The 18933-nt window shown below is 43.5% G+C and overlaps 1 protein-coding gene across 1 annotated transcript in view; it reads left to right on the top strand.

The window, feature by feature from the left end:
• LOC138505078 (mucin-5B-like) overlaps positions 1 to 18933 on the top strand; it is a 2064041-nt gene that overhangs the window by 1347571 nt on the left and 697537 nt on the right. The window lies entirely within an intron of this gene.

Here is an 18933-nt window from a genome sequence, read left to right as displayed (position 1 = left end):
CACCATGGGCCTCATTACGACCCTGGCGGTAGGGGGTTAATGGGGCCGGTAGAGCTGCCGGCCCCGTAACCCCTACCGCCTCATTACGAGGTCTGCTTGCGGGGCCCGCTAAGGATGCCTGGTTTTACGGGCCCGTTGTTAGCATCCTCCCTGTTCCCATTGACCCCTACGTGGCTCCAATGGGAATGGGGATGTACCGGGTCCGGGTTCTTTGAATGGGGAAATACCGGGCCCTCCAAGGTCAGAATGGCCTGGCATTTCCCCATTCAGGGAACCCGGACCCGGTACCCGGTATGGGGGTAGCTATGCCGCAAAAAGCGGCATGGTTACTACCTCCAGGGACGTAATGAGGCCCCAAGTCTCATTAGCAGAGTAGCTTTTGGTAAACCTAACATTATCGCCCAACTAGACTGCCTTTGACCCACGAGTTGACAATGTTAACAGGTGATGACAATACCATTACAGACTGGCAAACACTACAAATCACTCAAGAGGTTTGTGTGCAGAATTGATTAGCGGTACTATTTATAAATATATCACAATGATAATCAATTTCAGAGAAATCAAATATATTTTCCTTATCACACAAACAATTCCAATTAAGTCAAGAGCTAAGATTGAATGCTTATTGTACTTTTTGCAATACACCACATAGCACCCTCAATCTAATTGGAGCCGGTATTCCCTACCACAGTGTCAGGTAAGTTATTAGAAGAGGAAGTCATTAAATGGAATGCCTAAATGTTTCAAAGTCATTGCACTTTTTCTAGAAGAAGAAACACATACTTGCTTAGAATGTTAGAATGAAATTAATTCCATGACAAAAAAATGGAAGACAGCATTTCTATTAGGGGCCAGGTACATTTCTCTTGTTTTCTAGAGCAGCCAAACAGATATGTAAGAGTCCAACTCTGGACACAGGAAATTGAGAAGGGGCGCAAGGGGCTGCAGAGAGTTAAAAGAAAATAAGCTGCCCTTCAGCAAGTTTAAGAATATTTTGGAGGCTCTGCATTGCAGGGCATACTTCTCACATCAACGGGATTAATGGGATCTATGGAATTCATTGACTTTTTAGCTATCATTTATTGAAGCAATTCAGCATATCTGAGACTTTAGATATCCAAAGGGGGCCAAATAAAGCATTGGTGGCTCTCCCGACGCACTAGAGATGGTGATCTGCACGTCTTCCCAGATGAATACTCTAACTCGAGCCATGGTCCGCTAGTCATAGTTTGCCTGTGCAAACCTGATTCATCTGTAGTGAATAGGGTTTCATAACTATCATATGGCCCTAGTGGGATATATTGGGGTGCCCATTTGAGAGCCTCTGTCCAAAGACTATTATGCAATTGAGTTTTTATCATTAAAAGGCATCATCACAAATTAGACCAGAATAGTGTGTACATTACAAGTTAAGTTTAGGGTTTTTTAATTTGAGCTCATTTAGATTTTTTATCTAACCTCGGTGTCCTAGTAGGTACAACGAAAACAGCCATTGCAAAAGCCAACGGTTTTGGCTTTTGTGCAGGCACATGCATTTGCTCTACACTGATTATTGGTAATATGGTACTACTTGGCCATAAGTCGGCAACAACTGGAAAATGGTGTGAGCACCTCGCCACATGATAGCAGTGCCTGACAAATGCCTGTACACAAGTCAAAAAATCTGACCTTGCAAATACTTATTTTTTCCATGACTTCAGATGCGAGGACACACATACTGCTTATATATCAAGTGACTGAAGGCACACTTGGTTAAGACATTTCTGTGACATTTCTATTACACCAGTGGTGCATTTACAGCTGCAATTAAGCCACACTCTCAGAAGACTTCCTTGAAATAACACTGACAGGCGTGTCGCAGAACAAAAATTGATGCTACTGCTTCATTGAGCTAGCTCAAAGAGAGGTGTTTTGAGCGGGAAAGGGCAGGTACTAGAAGTGAATAGCAATAGGAATTATCATGGCCATGAGCAGTCAATGGGTAAGTAATTACACAAACAACACCCACAGGTTGTGTGGCTCTCCTCACATGTCATCTCTTTCAGATTTTCAGTTCCCATGACAATAGTTTTGGCCTGTAGTTACTACTTTCAGCACCACCTATGGCCAAAGCTAAAATAGGACTAATGAGTAATATTACTACACTTCTTAGCATCTTGATCTGTAATCACTGCATCCTTACTTCTGGCCCTAGTAGTCCTCTTTCTTTCGTAGCATGGTCTTCACTTAGCCATTTATCTATACAGCAGTGTCAGGGAACCCAATAGCAATCAAAAAAGAGTTTACCTTGACTTTGTAGTTTTATATATAGTCCTTTATTTCTCACAGCTTGCAAACTGAAGTGTATTATCTACCTCTTGTTGTCTGCACATTGGGAGTTAGCTGCTTCTTTCTTGCCCATCTTTCTCAAGACTACATGGATAATGAAATAATTATGCTTTTTAAGGTTAGCCGGGTGGTTCCTCTTATGCATTCAGGCATGGGAGTGTTTCCATGTTACCTCTTCACCCAAAAAACTGAGTTTCTCTGCTCTTTTGCCTACAACTGGATCTTGGATTTTGTCACCATCAATCTTTGATAGCAATTCACAATCTTTTAACTTGACACTGACTCAGGTCTCGTATGAGCTGTTTTACACTTTCAGGAGCTTGATTGTATACAAAGGTCTTCATCAGGTAGCGCTGTAAGTAAAGATATTGTAATACCGGGATATCATTTAGACAAACGTTCACAAGATTCCGTATTTTGCATGGATTACCATTATGCAATATCAAGCACATTTTTTATCATTCCTGGCACATCCATTTCCAGAATGTTTTCCATTTTGAGAAGAATCCTACGAGATTTGTAATGTAGTGTAATCTAAAAAGCATTTATAGAGAGCACCTACACCAGCTAGGGCATCACCGCACTATGAGATACAGAGTCTGGATGAGAAAATAGAAAATAGAAACCAAAAAAAGAAGGTGAAGAGTAAGAATCCAGAAAAACAAAGGAGAGTGAGAAACTAGTTGGTGAAGAGAAAGGCCTTCAAGGTCCAGCAGAAAGAGAAGTGGTCCTCTGTGGCACGCAAGGACAAAGGGGTGGTGTTCCACAACAGGGCCCTGCAATTGAGAAGGATCAGCTACCCACATGAGAAAACTTGATGCAGGGAACCGTAATTCTCAGGTAGGACGCAGAGCGCAAAGAGCATGCCCGGACAGAAGGTCAGAACTTAGACTGCAGGAATTCTAGTCCAACTCTCGGTGGACCATACAGAGAGCTTTGAATTTAATACGCTTGGCCACCGGAAGGCAGTGCAGCTTTAGCAGAATTGGGGTGGTCGGACAAAACTGAGGACCCCCCATTGTTAATCGAGCTGCAGAATTTTTCAGCAATTCCATATGCTGAATAAGATAGGCCGTTGGAGCTAGATACAGTGTATTGCAGTAGTCTAGTGAACCAGACGTGAGAGAAGACACGACCAAAGAACGGAAATGAGAAGGGAGAAAAGGTACACCTTTCCGGCATATGCAAAGCCTAAAATGGACCGACTGGCAGACCGCACTAATCTAGTTCTGCATGGACAAAGAGTAGAAAAACTTAACACCCAGGTTCTTAACAACCGCAGAGGGCACGGGCAGAGGACCAAGTTCAGTAGGCCAAAAAGCAGAGGACCAACCAGAAAGTGCAGGAGAGGAACCAACTACCCACACCTCTGTTTTGTCACCATTAAGGCGAAGCCAGCTTCTGCCCATCCAGGAATGGATTGCCGGAAGGCAGGAGCGGTAGCACTCAGCAGAGGCAGGAAGAGACAGATCTAAGCGCACCATAATCTGAGTGTCGTCAGCATAAGAGAAATACTAACAAGCAAAAGAGTGAATCAGATGAGCAAGAGGCTAAATGTACAGATTAAAAAGAAGAGGAGAGAGAGCAGAACCTTGGGGAACACATATGTGAGAGGCTTAGCAGCAGAAGTGAAAGGAGGGAGGGAAAGAGACTGAGACAGACCAGTGAGAAATTAACCAAACCAGTCCAGGACCTGTCCAGAGAAGCCGGCTGACCGCAGAACAGAAATTACAAAGAATGGAGGGGTCAAGATTAGGTTTTTTAAGAAGCAGGCAAATAGGCATGTGCTTGAGCAGAGTAGGAATGTAAGCTGATGAAAAAGATGCATTATCTGCAGCTGCAAGAAGGTGCGAGATACTAGGACAGATGGCCTTCAGAATACTAAGTGGAATGGGACCGGCCTGGGAGGTAGATTTAAGAGCAAGCTCAGCCAAGACCACAGCAGGCTCAGTGAAGACCGGAAAGGAATACCAGCCAGATAAAGGCAGGCTGGAGTTGCCTGTGTCCACAGAGAGTCAGTCTTAATAATTGTAGCTCTCATAATCGAGATCTTATTGCACGTCGAAAGGCCTGGTTAGCGCTAATGGAGGCATGGGGCTTAGTATCTTGAACGGCATATTGCCTGGGGATACTCCACCGCAGCAAACATGTCAGAGAGAAGAATCAAAATGTATCCTGGACTACTTCTCGCTACTGGTGAAGTTTTCCATGATATTACTCATTTGCTGGTCGTGTCTATGAATATCAGTGATCACTTGCCACTCTTGCTACGCTGGCGACTGGTTTGAAGCAAGTTCTCACCACTCAGTTACCTTAGTAAACTGAAGGTTAATATGGTCAAAACCGGATTTCGTGGAATAGAAAAAATATGCAATTATTCTACCGAGCCCTACGGGGTTTATACTCACAGGTAGAGCTCGAGGGAGTTTTGCTCAGGGTTTCACACTACACAGTTCTGGATCAGATCTATCGACTTAACAACAGCTGAAAAGCTGTATGGTGAGGAACTATTATTATGACCACCAAGTACAAGTGAAGAAGAGGGAGTGCGCCGACAACTGCATGAAAATAGAGGGCTGATCGAGGTGAGGGCTCTTAAAACTGCATATGAATTGTGGTTGAGGTTTTATCGCTATGAGATGGTATTCAATGAAATTAGGAAGATGCTGCAAAAGATATTGACTTGGGATGTTAGGCATTTGTGGAGATTGATCAATCAGGTCTCGTCTTTGCAAACACATAGCCAGGTCAATCCGATATCTGAAGTAATCTGGATCAAGCACTTTGGCTCTGTGTACTCGGGATCCAACAGTGAGGTGTATACCGCACTGGAGTCTTTTGTTGAATCGTGGAAGTTGGCTTTTTGACGAAGATGACTTTAGGTTGATAATCAGCCGAACTAAGATCTCTCGGGCTCCAGGTCCAGACGGACTACCCAATGCAGTCCTGAAGGAAGATCCTGAACTCTGTGCTAGGCTTTTGGGTAACATATTTGAAGTGGTCTTATCAACTCAATGGGCCTCATTACGACCCAGGCGGAGGACCATGGTGCTATTAGCACCATGGTCCATGCCGGTGTCCGCCATGGCGGAATGGGGAATTACCACCCCATTCCGAGGTTGGCGGGGTGGTAATTCCCCATGCCGCCATGGCCCTTCCCCATTCCCATTCCCATTTTTGCCCCATAGGGCTCAATGGGAATGGGGAAGGCGCTAAGTACAGTGCTGCAAATTGCGGCACCGTACTTAGCACCAAGGTCCCTTTGCGGGTCCCTACTTTAACGGCTGTTAAAACCAGCCGTTAAGGTCGGGTCCCGCAAAGCGACCTCGTAATTAGGCGCTAATAGGTTAACGGCGCCGCAGCCTTTTACGGCGTTTGCCTCTCTTCTTCTGAGGGACTTATCTTTATTGGCTAAGAATGCACACCGGTTAAATCTGTTTCAGACAGGGTTGGAACACACCCTGATGCCTTCCTCCTGGGACAGATAAAACAAGATGCCATGGTGAAGTCCACGCCTGTTTACATAGTGTTTATTGACTTCTCCATGGCCTATGATGGTGTGAACAGGATTCTTCTTTGGTGAAAACTACAGCAGTGGGGTAGTCCATATGCAGATGACTGTGGCGCTGCACTCAAACACCTTGGTGCATGTCAGGTTGAACTGTCAGGGAAAGCTGTCAACACTGATTCCTGCAAATCACAGCCTTAAGCAAGGCTGTGTTCTGGTTCTGCTTCTATTCAGCTTGTTTATCTCGGACATTAATGACGCCCTTGAAAATGTGCGTTGCTTGTTTCTGCGCTTTGCAAATTCTAATCTGCATTACTTACTGTATGTGGATTTATTTATTTTATTTTTTACATTTGTAGAGCGCTCTACAGGGCATTGAGGCGCTTAAAACGGATCGTAAGAAGGCATATTTAAGGGTTACAAAAAGCCGCCCATCATGTGTTCTTGAAATTACATGTTACAGAACATATTGGTACATACATTAGCAGTAAACATACAGATTGTTTAGGATGTGCATGTGGGGCCTGCAGGTTTACACAAAGAGCTTGGTTTTGATGGCCTTACGAAAGGCACCATGGGATTCAATTAGCCTAAGGTGTGGTGGTAAGGCGTTCCAGTGGGTGGCAGCCATGGTGGGGAAGCTGGTGCCACCAGCACGTGCTTTGTTGGTTTTTGGAACAGTAATCATGTTGGCATATGCTGTTCTGGCTGCAAGGCTTGGCGATCCTTTGGACAAGGTAAAGTGGGGCCATGTCATGGAGGCATTTGTGCGTCAGGGCAAGGGTTTTGAATATGATTCTTTCCTTGACTGGGAGCCAGTGGACTTGTTTTCTGAGACCTGAGATATGGTCCCTGCGTGAAGTGCCGGTGGCAGCCCTAAGGGCATTGTTCTGAACGAGTTGTAGTTTAGCAAGATGTTCCTATGAGTAGGGCATTGCAATAGTCAAGCCTTGAGCCGATTATTGCCCTGGAGATCGTAAGGCAGTTCTGTTGGAAGAGATATGGCCTCACGGCATTGAGCAGTTTAGAGTGGTAGGCTGCGGCAGAAGCTATGGCATTGACCTGCCTGTCCATAGTCAGGTTCGGATCCAGGTAAACACCAAGGGTTTTGACTGTTTGAGGGACTAGGATGGGGATGTTGTCAACGGTGAAGGAGCTGTATTGCTTGTCCAGCCTGCCCAGGGTGGACGGGCATCCAATAAGCAGAAGTTTGGTTTTCTCAGTATTGAGGCATAGCCAGTTTTCTGCCATCCAAGATTGGATAGTGGAGTAGATGGAGTTGAGGGTGTTAAGGTCGGATGTGTAATCACCCGAGAGGGGGATGAGCACCTGAGTGTCATCAGGATAGTTGGTGTATGAGATGCCCAGGGCGTCCAGAATTTTGAAGAGGGGCCTCATGAAGACATTGTAGAGGGTGGGGGCAATGCAGGAACCCTGTGGGACGCCGCATTGAATGAGGCTGGGATTGGCAGAGGCTGTGTCTGAAAAAACCTTCATTATTCTTTCTTGCAGAAAGGAGGTTATCCATTTACAGGCCCTGGGGGAGAAATTAGCTGCGGTGACGAGATGGTGGCATAGGGTCTTGTGATCAACAAGGTCAAAGGCAGCAGATAGGTCCAGAAGGAGAAGTAGTGCTGGTTTGCCTGCATCTCTAAGATCGTCCATCTGATTTTTAAGTTCAAGGAGGGCCGTTTCGGTGCCATGTCGCGGCTGGAAGCCGGATTGACGAAGCCCTAGGAGGTGGTTGTCCTCCAGGAACTTTTGCACTTGCAGGTAAGCTGCTTTGTCCAAAATGTTTAGTAGGAATGGGACAGTGGTGATAGGTCTGTAATTCCCTGGGACTGATGGGTCTAGGGCGTTTTTTTTGAGGAGTGGTCGGACCCACGCTTCTTTGGGGCCAGACTGGAAGGATGCGTTGATGAAAGCTGTGATAAAAGATTTGGCAATGTTCGATTATACCCCAATTGGCCTGCAACATAAGTTAGAGGCACTGGATTCCTGCACCAGGGTGAACAATTTGGTAATAAATAGCTTAACATCGAAGATATTCTGTCTGAGACCTGGGATGAAGCAAAAATATAAAGAATTTCAATGGTCTCTCGGAACGGTGAAACTGGAACGCGTTCCGAGCTTTCTCTATTTGGGAATGCAGTTGTTTGAACTGAGAAATCTGCAGAACCGCACAACTATTATAGAGCAAAAATGACTGCACTGGCAGAACAAGCTATTATGATTAACCGTAGATATGGCGAATTATCTCTATCTCCCACCCAGGAATTTTACAAAATGAAGGTATCACCCATAATAACCGTGGCAGAAAATCTTAGCCTCCCAGTTCACTTGGATTGTGGTGCTCTAGAAGTTCATTTTTGGCACACTGTCCTGAAACTCACCAATGGGGTCCTGGCAGCTGTAATTCGTTATAAGTTGGGTTTCCCCTCAATCAAATCTGAGATTCTTTGGAATAACCTCTCATTACTAAATACACAAATGCATGCAGAGGAGGGGTCAGTTTGGTCAGAACTGAAATCCCTCCTGGTGAAGGGTTTTTGACCGTCATTATCTAATTGGAGTGAGGAGTATGAGAGAATTGGCGCTGAGTACGGTATCTCTAGTGATGTACTGTGCAGCACTCCAAAGAAAGAGAAAAAAAAGCCATTGGAAATTGACTGGATTCACACAATTGAGAAGGTCAGAGCATATAGGTTATACGCTGGCATACTCCGTGATGTGAAATCTATCGGAGTATGCCCGGCCTACTTGATAAAGTCCCCAAGTGCTTTCTGGCGAACCCAAATAATGAGATTGAGATTAAATTTGGTATTGACACGTGAAATTACAGGAATGAGATATAGCACCCCGATAGAGCAAAGGAACTGTAGGTTTTGTAATAGTACAGACATGTTGGAAACATTGAATTATGTTTTATTAGATTGTCAGGCATTGAAAGAGCGTAGAAGTGTTTAGTTTGGAAAACTGCAGGAGAAATTTGAACTATTGTCAGCAGAGGTGGTATGGCAGTTTATGATGTTTTCTTAATGCCAAAACTATGGGTTATAACAGCTGTTCATTTTTTATATTACATTCTATCCTCAACCTTCAGAATCTGATCGAACCCAGTATATTAGTACTTATGTGTGTAGGGCAGGCAACTGTTTTCTTTCTGCGATGGAAGTGGACATGTTAGCGGTGTAATGTGTTTGTAAAGGTTTTTTTCCCTATCATTTTTAGCAAGTATATTCTTTCTCTGTTTTTCTTATGTCTTAAATCTGATCTAATCCAATGAAATGTATTAATTGTTTAAATTATTTCATGGATGTATTTGTTAAGGTTAAGGGTAACCATGTAACAAATACATACAATAATAATAATTGTAGCTGGTCTGATCAGTATGGCTTGCTATATCCATTCAGTCTTTTGTAAAGTCTTTCAAGATTTTAGGATGAAGTTTCTTGAAAAAAAAATGAGTTTCCAATTTTAGGCAAACCCTTCTTTTGTCGTTTTATTGTGTAGTCATTTGAAGGAGCTTTCTTAATTGGTTAAACATACCTATTGTTGTTGCATTCAGGGCATGCTAGCTTTCCAAAGTCTACTTTCTTTCCAATAATTACATTTAAACCTGATGCCTGGATTAGCTAAAATGTTGTCCCTATAGAAATGTTATAACTTTGACAGGCCACTAATTTCTCTTTCGGGACTTTGTTTCCAAGGCATAAAATGATATCTTTATTCACTGTGCATACAGTCATATCTCCAGATGTTAAATTTCTTCAAATAGGTCATATTTTGCTTATTCTGCCTTGACTGTACACACCACCAGATTGTCCGCATATAGTTTAGTGGTGAAATGTATCCTTGTCATTGGAAGCAAAATGCATCTATATGATCACATTTCCTAAGACAATGGTTAGGTTTTCAATGCTGGAGTATAGAGCTTTGTACTGAGTAAACATGTTATTGAAACAGGATTTTGACATTGGGGTAAGTTAAGTTTAGACTTTTGCTCCCTACCAATCGGGACCAGGGGTTTCCTAAACCGTATTCTTTTATTGTGTTGTTTACTTCTTCAACCAAAACTGCTACTCCTAGAGTTGTCGTGGGAGTTCAAGACCATTGCTATATTTTTTTTTATTTGTGTTATGGTTATACAAAACCTTTTACAAAAGTAGAAAAGAAATGTCCAACTACTAAGCAATCACATGTTAAACAAATAAATAAATAAGACAAAATATAACAAAATTTACATAAGAATATTATTAAATGCTAATTTTAAAAAAGAAATTTAAACTTTAGATATTCACTAATTAAAACCATGAGTCTTGCAATTTGTGGGGAGCCTTCCTGACTCTTTTCCCCGTTCTTGCATTACCCTTCATTCATAACATATACAAGACAGTATTATCTGTTGGCCCTCCAGTGTCCCAACTGACCATGAAAGGGGCAAATGTTCCCTATTCTTTCTCACCCAACGAGGAGATAGGTACGGGAAGTGTATAAGGGTGTAGGGAGGGGAAGTAGACTGTTGCTATATTCACTCAGGAATACTTCATTTGAAATGCTATACTCTTCATACCGTTTTTGGTAGAATTGCAAAAAAGAATTGTCAATCTCTTTGAAGAGTTCTCTATTGGATACTGGTTCTATAATCAAGGCAATAGTGTTTTTGAGGCATGTACAGTATCTTAGTCTAGATGTGGGTTTTAGGGCCTGTCTGCTTCCATCCATGCTACTTTTAAGATTTGTAATGTATTCTCTTAGCATGTTTGTCTTGCATTTCCTGGTCCTAGCACCATATTTCTGAAGATTTGCTTGGACTACCTACCACCTTCTATGTTAGTTTTAGTACCCTTTCTTCCTCGTCTTTGCCTTCACCCTCTGACCCTTGTGACGTAATTCCTAGTGCAACTCTTGGTGCACTTGAGGCACCCACTATGGCTTCTGTCTCCTTCACTTTTTCTTTCTTATTTGCTTCTGCTTTGTAGCCTGTGCTACAAATATGATGATATGATACGATATGGCATTTATAACCCACATTTATAAAGTGTTTCAAGGTGCGACGAGGCAAGGGAGGGGGAACAGAGGGAAGACAGAGACAACGATCCTACTAGGCCAGGTGTCACTCAGATCGTGCAAGTGCATGGGAAGGGGAAAGCGGGAAAGTGCAGGGGAGAAGGGGGAGGGGATAGTGCAGTAAATGGGATAGTAGAATAACAGTAAGTAAAAGTACGGCCAGCTGGTGGCAAGTGCAAGGGTAAGTGCAGACATCCGGTGTCAAGTGCTGGTAGTGGGACTGTAGGGATACAGAAACAGTCCCCGAGTGCGAGAGTTGCCAGGAAGGTAGTGCAGGTGTGCGACTGGCAGCGTAGGGGACCTGGGCCCGAGATCAGAGGGTGGCCAGGTAACCAGTGCACTTTCAGTCAGGTATTCAGCAGGGGAGAGGAGGAGAAAAAGCAGAAGCTAAGAGAAAGGTTTTGAGGTGCTTCCGGAACTGGAGATGATTCTCTTCAAGTTTCAGTGGGACAGGGAGGCTGTTCCAGAGGAAGGCCCCAGCCGAACAACGAGATCTACCACCAACTCGTTGCTTGGAGAAGCGACTGACCCTGAGGGAGTTGGAGGTGGATGAGCAAAGAGCTCCAGAAGGAAGATATTTAGGAAGAGAGAGTTGAAGGTATTGAGGCCCCAGGCGGCCTTGTGGACAATACATATGTACCAAGATATGCCAGGTAGATTTCAGTTGTTTATTTAGGATGTCAGGACAGTGGAGGGGAGTTTGTGTCCACCCCAACAGTGTATGGAGTGTATTCTCCTTTGTACAAAATCTCTGTGTGCATACCAAAAGTTTGTGGGATTCAAACAGAAGTTTCTGGGATTCAAATAATCCAGGGGTCACTTCCATGGATATGCTCCCTTCTTCATTTTTACCTTTTTACTTGTTCTTCTTGATTCCACAATTTGTATAATTGACTTCTCGGCTGTTGGAAGACCCCCCCCCCCCCCGCCCCTCACCTGGGTATTTTCACCCGTACATTAGGCCTTAGGATTGGCAGAAGCGAGCAATACAACAGTGTTTCACACTAGGAAGCTGGCTTCCAGACATGCTATATAGACTGGGTCTGGTTCTCCTTGCCGCCTCCCTGTCTCAGGTATCCTCCTCTACCGCCTTGATGGGTCGTAATGGCCTTATACGTATGGGACCTCTTCTTTACCCCTCTCATCTCTTTCTCCTTAGCACTTCTTCGAAACACTGTTACACACCTCATACTTCAATGCTCGTACCTCTGACCCTCTTTCTATTAGGCTCCTCCTCTTCGAGTCTTCTTCCAACTCCCTCCTTGATACACCTCTCAGTTTCTCCTCCAATGTCTCCTCCATCCACCACTTGAATATACTTCTCAAGTCTTCTTCAAACATCCACCTTAATGCACTCTTTGACACACCTCTTTTACTCCCCTGTCACTTCCAACCTCCTCCTGACTACACTCCTCTTCTCCATTGATGTCACCTCCAACCTCCTTCTTAATATACTCCCCCTCTTCTCTGCAACAGTTAATCTCCACTTTCCCCTTCCTCTCCTCCTTTTTACCTCCCTCCACCTGCCTCACTCCTTCTGGTGATCTTTCATACCCTCTCCCCACCTTCTCCTTTCTCACTATCAACTCCTGCCTCCTCACCTGCTCTCTGGCAAGTCCTCCCCAGCCTACTTCTACATGCTTCAACTTCTGCTCTTGCTTCGAGCCTCCCCCAATGCTTCTTCTCCACCTCTGACCTAGCACTCTGTCGCTCAAAAACTCCCATCCCCTGTTGTGCTGTGAGCTGGCTCTTATAGACGGCTTGGTTGGAATGGTTTCACCGTAATTGGCTGGGGGGGTCACTATACGGTTCAGAGTATGCACAGTCACTGGAATGCTTGGTAGTTCAGCCATTTGCACTTAGTCTTTATAAAGGGCAGTCACCATCTTGGATTACAGTTCAGAATGTTCTCTCCAATGTATGGGTGGCAGCTAATGTTCTCTTTGAATGTCTGCTGCTGAAAATATCACCTTAAGGATCCGATGTGCTGACTCTTGCAAACTTCACTGAGTCCTGAGCTTTCTCCTTGAATGGTGGGGAGGCTGAAGAATAATATCTCCTGTCTGTCACTCTGTGGTAAGGTTTCTTCTGTAGGTTCCACTGCGAGGAGGGGTAGCGCTTCCTGTTGCCTTCTGAGTATGAACTGGAGACAGAGAATGGGTTCCCCATGAAGTTCATCTGTGGGTGTTGGACAGTAATTCTGTGGGGTACTTTGGACTATCCTGTAGTCTTCCTGAGCAAAACCAGTAAATGCCTCTTTTTAGGCCGGTCTGAGTATTCCCGAGGTTAGAAAAGGCGATTGTGAGAGATGCAGTCCTTCTCCTCTTGCCCTGTTGACAAAATCCGGGTACCCTGAATTAGGGATGGATCCCCAATTACTTTCTTGACTTTAGAACCTGTGTGCGGATTTTCGATGAACCTTTTCCTCCCAGATTCTGAAGTAATTCTCCCAGATCAGGTGTAGGTTTTCCTGTTGACCAAGAGGTGGTTCTGAGAGTCATCCGTATGGGGTGGGTGACTTAGCCCGGGGATGCCGCTTGTCTCGAAGACCTGTGAAAAGCATCTCCAGGTCCATGTGATGATGACTGCAAGGTCACTTGAACCTGGTTTCTTTATTTGTTCACAGCCTCTATCTTAGTATCAAACATAACTGTATCTTGTGTCCTTCTGTTCTCTACAGTTGCCATTCTGCCTGTTTTATTGCCTTTAAAACTGAGCTGCACCATTAACAGAGTTGAAGATATTTATGCTATTGTTCTACATTAGTTTAAATTTTCCTGGAAACAAGATTTTGATTGTGTCCCCTACAACTCAAACTGTTCTATGAGTTTACCAAACATCCACTATTTTGAGTCCATTAGCTTACTCACATTATAGGAGGAACGTTCTGCATGTATCTATTTTCATTGAATATCAATGGACATAGTGGCTTTTAAAAGTGAGGGCTTCAAGAGGCTTACAAATAAAAACGAATGTTTCTTGGGTTGGATCCTTCCTTTTCATCCAGAACATAAAGAAGTCATAGGTTATGCTGTCTCATTATGTCTTCCACATTTTTTAATTTTGTCTCCAAATATTCTCTGTATCAATTCCTCAGAACAAGATTTCTGAAAAACAGCCAGCTGTTCAGTTCTATTCTCAAAACTTCACATTGGTTCATCGCAAGCAGCCAGTTTCTCCCTCGGGTTTGAGCCCATTTCACAAATTAAATTTCTTTTAAAATACTTTCTGCTTCATAATGTATTTTTCATATCATCATGCATGTACTTCATATGCCACAGGATCCCTGAGTCTTCTACTCTGGCAACCTGCCTCCGACTTTGGGGACTGGCTTCTTCCGCCCTGGAAGTTAGTGCATTATGGGATTCTGATTCTAATCAAACTAACCTTCTGGTGTAGGGAGGGAGAAGATTGTGGACGAATTGTGGAGTAGATTTATGTCTGAATATGAGCTGGCATGCTGTTGCCAGCTGTGCCCTTCCCTTCCATACTTCTCCTTTTTGCAAGGTCTTGTATAACATTTCTGATTGACAAAGCTTACTATTGTTTTTTTAACCTCCCTCACCTCAGTGGGTCCCTCCTCCTTTGTTCTAACTGGCCCAAGATGTGTTATTGTTTGCACTGTATAGGCAGCCTGAACTTAGAAATGCATTTGCTGCAGGAATCTTGAGTGTTATTACAGTTATCCCGAGTTCATTTGTAGGGCAATCAGCATGTTACCATTACCTCAGAGTACTTTCTAAAATTGTTTCAGTAATAAGCTATAATACCAACTCTGCTATTTAGTCAACAAGTGGGTTATGAGAATTAGTATAGGTGTTGTGTGGCAAAACGATTATGCTGCTACAAGTCATAATCTGGTGGCTAGGCACAAGATGACTGACATACCCGAAAAAATTACATTTAAAGCACAAATCTGTTTGCAAATGTTCCTGCTCCCAGACATAACTAACATCACAAATAAGCATCTTTCCAATGTCACTGGCGAGCTGGAATACTAGAGGGCATACGCCTCTGATGAGTAACTCCACCAATGGTCTAGAAGGGCATGATCTAGGCCCTCATTCCGAGTATGGAAGTAGTCATGGCGCTATTTGCGCCATGACTGCCTCCCATACCGGTACCGACTCTGGTTTGGTGAAAGGGGGACTTACCGGTCCAGTTCGACCTTGGCCGGCCAGTAAGTCCCCATTCACCGAACCATTCCCCATTCCCATTTGAGCCCCCATAGGGCTTAATGGGAATGGGGAAGTAGCTAATAACGGTACCACAAATTGTGGTACTGTTATTGGCTGTGATTTCCCTTAATGGGTCCCGTCTATAACGCCTGGTCAGACCAGGCGTTAAGGAGGGGACTCGCTAAGGGAACTCGTAGTAGGGCGCAAAGGGTTTACCGGCACCAGTGTCCTTACCGGTGCCGGTAATCCCTTTGCGCCCAACTCGGTATGAGGCCCATAGTCTTATTATAGGAGACATGGCTACTGGAAAGGCCTTCATGAAATAACTATTACATTATCCTAAACCGAGCCATACGCTCCTTAAAAGGCCGCCCTATGTCAGGCCTACTGATTGCTTTGAAAACAAGCAGTAAGTTCACTCTCGAATTTCAGTCCTTCCCTAATCCATACATGTAACATATTCAAATTAAGATAAGACAACTTAGTTACTCTATCATTAACATTTACTGGAATCCGGTAGCGGTAGCATCTGTTACATTTTTTAGAGCTATTGAGTCGATATGGCAGGTGTTTATCAAAGCACATATATATCCTTACATCATATTAGCTGGTGATCTCAATCTACACTGTTTCGAAAATCCTAGCAATCACACCGACACTAGATTGATGCGATGGCATAGTTTTCATTAAGGCTAAGAATTTAATTATGGTAATTGGATCTAGCCAGGAGGATACTCCTCCCCATCATACATGGAAGAGGGGACACACTGGTGCAATTATAGATTATATATATGTCAATCGAGAACTATTTTAGTTAGTATCACAATTTAAAGTGCTTCCATCTAAGGAGAGCTTCCACAAGATATTAAATCTAAAGTGGAATATGCAGGATAATTCTAATGAAAACGTCAACAGCAAAAATGTGAGATCTGTGGTGGTGAACAATGGACAAAATAGATTGCGTTGGACAGAAGACAATCTTACACAATTTGGGATTATCTTAAAAGATTCTATCAGGCAGGCAATGTCAATCCTCTGGCTACAAAGACCATTTTGAATATAGTCATTTGCTACAATTATTTAGAACGAAATATACGAACAAGTAAAAATGTACACCTAGCCACATATTTGATTCTAGTGTTCAAAAACAGAAATCCATGTTCAGACGTGAAAATAAAATTGCTCTATTATTACCTGTAGAGTCTAGATGGTCAGCCTCAAAATTAATTAAAACCAGACATAGGAATTGGATAAGAGCATATCGATCCACCCTCTACCAGAAAGATGGAGAGTGTATGCTGAAAGAAATCGGCTCTAAAAATACCTTGCAAATCTGGGCTTTAATCAGTAAGACTAACACAGATTCCCAAAAGTCAATATAATATATTATAGGGCAAATAAATGATGTCTCAGAAAGCCAATAGATCTCACATTTATGAAAATTGTACTCCAAACCAGAACTTCGAGCTCAGGCTAATTTAAAATATTCAGACGTTTGTTTTTTTATGAAATTTTCTGTTGAGGACATTTTATACTTTATAAATAAATCTAGCCGTTCAAAGGCCCCTGGCCCTGACGGCCTATCAAACTTAATGCTTAAACAATTCCCGGAATCATGGGCCTCAATTCATTTTCATCTATTCTTGCAGATCATTAATACCCAAAAGTTAACAACTACGTGGCAACACTCCATTATTATTCCAGTGTTCAAGAAGGGCGATAGACAAAATCTGTCTAATTATAGACCCATCACCCTTCTTGACACTCCAGGGAACATTTTTGCGAGTATTGTCTTGAGAGACCTGCAAGAATGGATTCACTCGTCCCAAAACCAAGATAGATTTTAAACTGGTTTTGTTGCTGGAAAAGGTACAGCGATTAATATTACATCCATCAATGCCATCAAGTCTCTCTGCCAAGATCAAAACAGCCTTTATTGTTGGCATTTGGTTACTTCAGAGAGGCTTTTGATTCTATTGATAGAGCTTTATTATTAAATAAACTTATGAACCTCGGATGTCTTTTCTCGCTAGTTAAGCTGATTGCTCTATTACATTCTGACACTTCCATGCAAGTCAGACTTACCCTTGGTGGCCAAATGACATCCACTTTTCCAGCATACCGTGGCCATAAGCACTTGCCTCAACAGTTTTTAACTTATTCATCCTAGACATAGGAGATACATTCATTAACATCAACTCTGATGCACCTGAGTTAGGATCACAGTAAATTGCATGGATTATTTATGCTGACGACCTTATCTTATTATCTAAAACACAAGGTGGCCTGCAAAGGCTTATTGAAGGCTTTCGTTGTATATTCACGAGAATCACATGTCAATTAACTTAGAGAAAATGCAGATTATGGAATGTGTCAGGGCAAAGTGTCAGCTAAACCTTTTGTTAGGACATTTCAAAAAGAACGCTTTTTAACCACTACGTATTACAAGAATTTGGGGGTCATGATTAATGTTAAATGTAAAAGGTATTTGTTCCGCGCACCGGGGACCAACGGAGTTGGTCCCCAGGCGCTCTGGCTGATCTGTAAACGAGAATGTGGGATGGGTTAGTAGGTGAAGCGCGGGTAGGATAGTGAGAGGAGTGGTGTTCTGTTGGCAGCTTCAACTCGGTATACACCGGGTGCTGAGCTTTGGTGTGAGTATCGGATCGATGTCAGTCCTCGTGTGCTGTTGGTGTGGCTTATGTTTTGTTGCGGTGTTGTGAAGTGCGTGCGGATTGTTGTGCGAGAGATGGTTGTGTGAGATTTTTGAGTGAGATGAGTCTGCAGAAATGCTGAATTTTTCGTTAGTGGGTTGTATGAAGTTTAACATGCTAACATTCAGAACTCTGTCCGAGTGTGGCGCTCGCCAATCCTCCCAATCTCATCAGGGTGGGCGAAGGGGTTACGGCTGGCGGGGTTTTAGGTTTGTGGCACTCCCTGTGCTGTTCTAACGTGCTCTGTAAGTGTTCTGATTGCTCCTCGGCGTTCTATTCTGGCGAGCTCTGTGGGTGTTCTAATGTTGATGGATTGATTAATGTGGGTTGGGTGTCTATTCTCCTCCTTGGGTGCTGGAGCTGGTGTTGTGGTCTCCTCTCACAAACTTTCTATCTAAATGTGTCTGCTGGGGGTTTGGATATGGTACGTCCGGGAGGCAGTGGATGAGTCATTTAAGGGCTTTCGTCTCGGTCTGAGTATGTGATCAGTCTATGGTGACCTCCTTTTGTGGCTATTTCCCATGATATCTTATGGTCTGTCGTGGGGTCCGTTCTTTGGGTTCTGTGTATGTCCATTTTGGGAGTGACTGAGGTTGGTATTATTTTCATCGTTGTTTAACGGGGTGGGCATTCTAATGTGCCGCTGTTGTAGTTCCGCTGTGAAGAGCCGTGATTTGAGGAGTTTCCTGAATGCTAGGTGGTTTGTTATGTTCCGTATATTCTTCGGTAGGTCATTCCAGGTTTTCGGTGCCTGGTGAGAGAAAGAGGATCCTCCGAGTTTTCTTCTGTTATAGGGTTTTGGTTCCAGGCGGATGTCGGTGCTTGATCTCAGTGTTCTTGTCGGATGGTGTAGGCGTAGTTTATCGCTTAGGAATTCTGCACCTTGTTTGTGTATTGTTCTGTGCGTGATGCACAGGGACTTGAACTTTATTCGCTGTGTTAATGGTAGCCAGTGTAGTATTTCTAGCGCGGGTGTGATGTGTTCTCTTCGGGTAGCTTGAGGAGGAGTCTGGCTGCCGCATTTTATATGCGTTGTAGTTTTTTAAGAAGTCGTTCAGGCATGCCCAAGTATAGGCTATAGGCTATCGGCGTAATCTACTCTGGACATGATCAGAGCGATGATGGTAAGTTT

Source organism: Ambystoma mexicanum, chromosome 11, assembly GCF_040938575.1.
Source record: "Ambystoma mexicanum isolate Mex_15411 chromosome 11, UKY_AmexF1_1, whole genome shotgun sequence".
Classification (NCBI taxonomy): domain Eukaryota; kingdom Metazoa; phylum Chordata; class Amphibia; order Caudata; family Ambystomatidae; genus Ambystoma; species Ambystoma mexicanum.
This window is presented reverse-complemented; position numbering and strand designations above follow the sequence as displayed.